The following is a 7,630-nucleotide window of genomic DNA, read 5'->3' as shown; positions in this document are numbered from 1 at the left end:
AAAATTCAGCTTATTTATCAATTAATATTTTTATGTATTTTCAAGAATTTTGTATTTTTACTTACCGCAGTTTCTTATCCAAATATCAAATCTTTTATCAGTCTTCTGTGAAAATCGAAATAATTTATAGTTCTTTGATTTGACATTATTACAGTTTTTGTACACACATCTGTCGAATATCGTGATTTTCTTCACATTACCGTTATCCATTTTGATCCACGAAAAAACTACAACAATAAAAAATAAACCGCCGGCCGCGAACGGAAAACGCCGAGAAGCACGCAATCTCCGCGAATTTCCGCAAATCTCGTGATTTTATCGAAACCACAATTTGGCTGAAATTGTAGATTCTTAAAATCGGATCACTGCACACGTCACAATTCACAATAATATCTTTCAATAACTACGATAAAAAATCGTAAGATACTGAAAATCGTAAGCAAAAGCACAATAGAACTCGTTCGGTGAAACACAGTCGATGTGGACATTCGAAAACGACAAAAACCAAGTGAACATCTATACAAAAGTGTTGCGTATCTGTTTTATTGCGTTCGTCTATTTAAAAGTTTTAATTCTTCCAAAAAGTTTGAAAACATGGGTTATTTAATGGATTTTTTATACTTTGTAATCATCAGTAATTTTGAGAATTTTCTGTTTGAAAATTATAAATCTTTTATTATCGATTTGTTTATTTTTTCGTTTATTTTCTTTCGCTTGTTCTGCGAGCTCATAAGCCTCTGGCGTTCTCGAGTGACCACAACTGTGTCTTACAGAACTTTTTCAATTATACTTTTGTTTACAATTTTCAGTATCGTACGATTTTTTATCGTAGTTACAGAAAAATGTTATTGTGAATTGACGTGTGCAGTAATCCGATTTTAAAAATCTAAAGTTTCAACGAAATTGTAGTTTCGAAAAAAATCACGAGTTTCGCGGAAATTCGCGGAGATTGTGTGCTTTCTCAGCATTTTCGGTTCGCGGCCGATGGCTTGTTTTCGATTGCAAGTATTTTTCGTGGATCAAAATGAATAACGGTAATGTGAAGAAAATCATGATATTCGACAAATAAGCATATAAAAAGTGTAATGTCAAATTGTTAGAATTTAAGTTTTCGCGCGTCTAGCAATCTTACGAAATGTCCGACTCACGAGTCTGACGCATGCGCGTGGCACGTGTAGTAAGGGAAAGGCATCCCCACTCATGTACGTTACTCGAGCTGTACTGTATTATTAAAATGTTTTCTAGACGAAGCTACACGTGTTTTTCTCTACGTTTTATTCAACCCTTTTCATCGCTTACTCCTAACAGATTAACTCGAAAAAAACGAACAGGTTATAGGCCCAGTCACTCTACCTGCGTGAAAAATCTGTCTAGGAGGGGAGCAGGATGTGAAAAGAAAGTGCGCGAGAAAAGTTCCGTTTTTCTTTGAGATAAACCGACGACATTGGGTGCTTTCCAATTGTTTAACACATCTTAACACAAACATACACAGGAAGGCACAAAGTGTAGCGATGTGCACGACTCAATTGGAACAAAGTTAATGTGCGACTTTCAAGTGGAGGGTTAGGATTCTTCATTACCATGTCCATCTTGATATTTTTTAATCCATGGTGAGGGTGATACAGCCATATTAGAAGAAGAACTGTGTTTCTATCATTATACGAGACTCGAGTAGAAAAAAATAGGTATTTTAACATTTTATTTTATTTAATGTTGCGTTTAATGTTGTATATAATTAATATATTAATAATTTATGTAATTTTGTAGCAAAACGTATCTATTATTTAATATTATTTAAATTATTATTTAATTATTTGTTTCACAGATATATTAAAAATAATATATACATATGTCATTAGAAAAGAAAGATAAAATAATTATAGCGATGGCTGCAGATCTGTCATCCAGTTCTGATAATTTAAATTCAACGAGTTCAAGTTCAGATGTTTTCAACGACAATGAGATAATCACTAACTCGTCTGACGAATTTGATATATCTTCCTCAAACGAAGAAGCGGAAGAATATAATATATTGTTTTCATCATTGCTTGTTTTTACCAACGTCGTTTAACTTTAATCTTAGCTTAACTCACTCTTTGTCTCCTTCTAACTGTTCCTTTAGAAAGAGACAAAGAATGAGTTAAGCTAAGATTAAAGTTAAGCGGCGTTGGTAGAAATGGCCATATATCAACTTCTTATGCATGGAAAAAGACGTAGCAAAGTTCAAGCCTTCCTCGATACTGTCCACTTATATAGTGATGCTATATTCAAGGAGCACTTTAGATTACAGCGACATACAGCATATCTTCAAATAGGTAAATTAAATATTATTATTGTATTTGAATATTATTTACATTCTGTAAAAATACATGTGTCATTCATTTTTATAGACATACTGCGGCAAAGTAGTTTTATCCCATCTCATTCTTCTGGTATGCGTAAAATCTCTGCTGAGTGGAGTTTTCTTATATTTCTGTGGTATATTGCAAATACTGAGTCATTACGAACTATGGGAGATAGATTTAATGTATCTATATCTTCGATTTTTCGTGTAATACGTCGAATCGTGGAATGGTTATTATCAAGACTGGACGAAGAGATAAAATGGCCAGAGGGAAATAACACTATCCTCATGACTTCCCAAAACTTTGAAGCAAACGAGGTAAAAAAGTGTATCGGAGCAATCGACTGTACGCATATCGCAATTCGACAGCCTGTTGATCATCCTAGAGACTATTGCAATCGGAAAAGGTTTTTTTCTATCGTGTTATAAGGTGTTGTAGACGCAGATATGAAGTTTACAAATATTTACTGTGGAGAACCAGGTTCGTTGCACGATGCACGTGTTTTAAGAAGATCGTTACTCTATGATACTACTCAAAATGACATGGAAAACATTTTTCCCAATGGAATGTGCATAATAGGAGATTCAGCTTATCCATCGCTACCATGGCTTGTACCACCTTTTAGAGACAACGGACATTTAACTGCACAACAGTCGGAATTCAATTTCTTGCATTCTTCAACACGAATAGTAGTAGAGAGAGCGTACTTTGGGTACTTGAAAGAACGTTTCCGTCGTTTAAAATTTTTAGAATTACTTGATATTGAATTTATACCAAAATTAATAACAGCCGTTTGTATTATGCATAACATTGTTATAAAGGCAAATGAAGAAAACGAATTCTTTGATAATGATATTAATGACTTTCTTGAAGATAATGACGCGATTGACAATAATGAAATTTACAATTTACATGTTAATGGACATAGAAACGAAATAGATTGAAGAATGCAGATGTTTCGCGAGCTGTTTCCTGATTAGTTCTAAAGATTTACAAGATTTATTTTATAATTTTTCAACTTTTTAGTTTTAAAATAAATCCAAGAAAAAATAAATATTCATATATTTTAATAAACGTATTTTTATTTATTTCTACCATTTATTTTTAACCTTTACAAAATATCTCTATATAAAATTAAATAAATAAAATTAAACCTCTGAGGTATATCTACTAATTTTCATTTTTATAATATAACTTTTTTATTATATTTATTGTAATAAATGATATAGTAAATAAGTTTCAATTTATAATAATCTAAATATATAAAGTTATTCTAAATATTATTTAGGAATATTTTTATTATATTACTTATGAGGAACAATATAAATTTAAGTACATTTTATAAAACAAAAAATTAAAATTTTTAGAGCAAACAAAAAATAAAAATCTTCTGAGCAACAAAAACGCTCACATATATCTGTACTCATTTTTCAACGAAGTATTTTTTAACATAAAATATTTATTTCTTAAATTATACACATTTTTAAAAATAATATTAAAATATCATTGCTATTTACAGTCAAATAGAATTAATCAAGACTATCCAAGGGCGAATTAAAACCAGCATATTTAAATAAAATTAAAACAATTTGCTAAAGCTGGAGTTTTTTAAATAGTATGTATCTAACAGATAGTGTATGTTTATCTGACTGCATTGTGAAACTATAATATATGTTAAATATTAGTCTAAAACTGACTATAGAAACGAATGTTGAAAAACTTATTTTATATAAATTTAATAAAATTTACTTAAAAACAATAAAGAATAAATAAAGAAATGCACGCAACTATCACATTTTTCAATCTTCATATGAACTATCTGTACTAGTCTTAAATCTCTTACTATGAGACAAAGTACGATTTTCTAATAGCTCTCTGAGTAATCGACATTTCTGTTTTTCTATGTTTAGTTTCTCTCGATGCCAGTTGTTCAGTTCCTTATTTTAATCTTTATGATAAGTCGATTATCACGCATGCAGCGCCATCCGTACGCGATTACGGTACTCAAGGGTCCGATCGCAAGGAACTACTTTCCAATATGACTGCGATTGATCAACCACAAAATTCACGTTGTCCATAAGATTATACCAAAGATCTCAAATACAGTGTTCAAGTTTTTACCAAAGAGTTCAATCGAGAAGAGTTCTTTCTCCATTACCTCCTTCTCCATTACCGGCCTCAACACCAGTCTTCAGCTTCTTCTTGCTTTCGTTGAGCAATATTTTGTTTTATATCTGTCTTTCTTTTAATGCTATCAATTTCTTTTTCATTTGCATTTCTTCTGCTTTTCTTTTCTCATAAGTTTCCTGTTTAATTTTTTTTATTTCATCTCTATCTGTTAAATTCTTTAAGCGGTGTAACCACTGTTTTTCTAATTCTATTTTACTTGCCGCTGCTCTGCTCCCTGAGCCATGTTGAGGGCGCTTGCTCTGTGTGTTGCTTACGGATGTAGAACATTCAGTTTTTATATTTGACAATTCCACCTTTTTGATAACTTGTTTATTTTTATCCAATCCGCGTGATTTTGATAGATTTTCATAAATTCTTCTTTTAGCACTATTGGTATTTACACTACTTGATGTGCTCGGTGATTCATCACCAATTTCATCACTAATTAAGGAATCGCTTCGCGCTATGAATGTATCGCTTTGCGGCAGCATAGTTGATTTCAATTTTGGATTCTTCTTACAATTAGCGAAAGTTGATGATATTGTACTTTGACCTTGTACAGTCTTCCGATCACCAAGAATATCTTCCATTTGGTCAAAAAATTTAAATGTCATAAGACTAGCACCAGTTTTTTTATTATTATCTACGCAATCTTTATATTTTCGAGTAAGCGTATTAAATTTCCATCTTATTTGTTCTGCAGAAAACTATTAGGTGCGCAACTAAGTTCCCGCTGTTTGTCAATAGATTGCGCCACCAATAAGTGTTGGTCGATTTCGACATATCCAAAACGTCATGAACCAAGCTTAGACATATGGTAAACAAATCGTTTTGACACAGTAGTGATTTTGTTTTGGCGTCATATACTTTTGGTTGTGTGAAAATGTCTGATTTTGTGCTAAATAATCGTCATTTGCGGGAAGTGTTGATTTTCTTCTTTCATTCGAGGAAAACGGCGGCTGAAGCGCATCGAGAGCTCCACAAAGTTTACGGAGATGCTGCTCTAAGTGAAACAACGTGCCGTGATTGGTTCCGTCGCTTCAAAGACGGTGATTTCGATGTTGACGACCGTCCGCGTGAAGGAAGGCCAAAAACCTTCGAAGACGCTGAATTGGAGGCATTGCTCGATGAGGATCCATGCCAAACGCAACAAGAGCTTAATTATAGTGTTTTGGAAAGCTCTCGAGATGAGCTGCAAGAATATGTAATAAAAAGTAGGCGATTCCATTTAAAAAATTGAAAGTGGCCTTCACGTGACCTTCAAGTAACTATTCAAGGTCAAACTAATGACACCATCTTATGTCCCCCTTGAAACCATACAACTTTTGTCTGAAACATCTTTTTCTAAAATTAAAAATAAGAAAGTTATTTGGGGTGGGACATTAAAATGGGACACCCTGTATAGTATAGAAATCAAAGATTTGGTGTAATATGCATTTAGTAAGTTACAAAAAATTTTTCATAGATTTTTAGGAAAATGAATTTTTAATAGTACATACCTTGTAACCGAGTTCTGAAAGGTCATTAGCTATCGATGCCCATACTTTCCCTCTCTTAATAGGATGATCGAGATCTTCCTTTCTTGCTTCATAACGGGTAAGTAATGCTAGCGTGCTGTTGTCTGTCCACATAGCAACTGTAAGGACAACATTATATATATATATATATATATATATATATATATATATCAGTGATTAGATTATATTTACAAATCTGTGAAAAGTAAATTATTTCTTATGTCTACTTCAGGATTTGTCTCATTATCAATAAATTAGTATGTAATAGTTTTTTTAACTTATTTTTTGTCCATTTTTAATGTGCCACACTATTAGAAACAATCTCAACATTTCTACATTTATAAAACAATCTCTACATTTATAAAGCAAATCTCTAAAGCAACCAGGAAATGAATCATTCATAAGTATAATGAATAAATAAATTAGAAGTAATTTACCATTTTTGTTTGGTTTTTTAGGTGTAATATGTTTCAGAGGGATATCTTTCTCTCTCTCTGGTTCTTGTTCTTTGGTATCATCTGAGACAATGTTATCACTATGATCAAATTCGATGAAAGTTTCTTGATCATCACTCAAACAATAAATAACGCCCTCATTCGAATAAATAGTTTTTCCCATAAAGCAAACATGTTTATACAATTCTTCTCCATTCGGCAAAAGTGAAAAACATGTTGCACACGTAAAATTTGTGTAATTAGTCTGTAAATAATTCGAAGCAAAGTTATTAACATACATAGATATATATATGCATAATATTATATAATATATAAATAATATACATATAAATAAAATATATAAATGCATAATATTATATTAATATATAAATATGAATGAAAATTTAATCAGTAATAATATACCTAACCTGCAAATATGCAAAAGAAACAACTTTATTTTATTTATTAAATATAATAACATTAATTATAATACATTAATGTTATTGACATTAATATATTAATTCGAATTACTTACTTCAATGATATTTTTAATATTTTTATTGTTCATTTTTGTATTTAATATACTTCAGTGGTTGTCTTTTAAATAAAAAGGATAAAAAGAAAAGAAAATTGCCAACATAACCGCCGTCAGTCTGCAACCGCATATTTCATTTGTCCCTAGAAAACAAAAGGTTACACAAGTTGACTAGTAGCCCTCGAGCTGAGTACGGATGTGTAAAGTTGTGTCGGCAGTTACGGCAATTGGAACGCGACTTGTGTCGCCGTGTGCATAAAAGTGTCTAGGGATATCTCAATTGAAAAGCACTCATTGTTAGTCGTTCGAAGTTAGCGGTACCAGGTACGCGAGTAAGTGAAAGTATCGAAAAGAAAAATGGCTGAAGAACTGTCTACACGTAACGTCACGAAATTCGACGGATCGAATTTTCAGGCGTGGAAGTTTCAGATAAACATGCTTTTCATGGCACACGGGATACACGATATAGTATCGGGCGCGAGAGTTATGCCGGTGGACACAGCATTAGCATGCGAAAAAGTGGGCCAAAGAGAACGCAAAAGCGATGTATGTTATCTCGTCGGCAATGGAAAGCGGGCAGTTACAGTGCTTGCTTACCTGCATCACAGCTAAAGAAATGTGGGATAAATT

At 32.1% G+C, this 7,630-nt stretch overlaps 2 pseudogenes; one reads left to right on the top strand and one right to left on the bottom strand.

Moving 5' to 3' along the window:
* Positions 1-1,849: 1,849 nt before the first annotated feature.
* Positions 1,850-3,325, top strand: LOC145973577 (uncharacterized; annotated as a pseudogene).
* Positions 3,326-4,144: 819 nt separating this feature from the next.
* LOC145973774 (uncharacterized) lies at positions 4,145-7,603 on the bottom strand (annotated as a pseudogene).
* Between the last annotated feature and the right edge of the window lie 27 nt (positions 7,604-7,630).

Source organism: Camponotus vicinus, unplaced genomic scaffold (genome assembly GCF_025532165.1).
Source record: "Camponotus vicinus isolate PSW18456_S1 unplaced genomic scaffold, iyCamVici1.0 SCAF_6, whole genome shotgun sequence".
NCBI lineage: Eukaryota > Metazoa > Arthropoda > Insecta > Hymenoptera > Formicidae > Camponotus > Camponotus vicinus.
The sequence above is the reverse complement of the archived record's forward strand: the minus strand, read 5'-3'. Positions and strand labels throughout refer to the sequence as shown.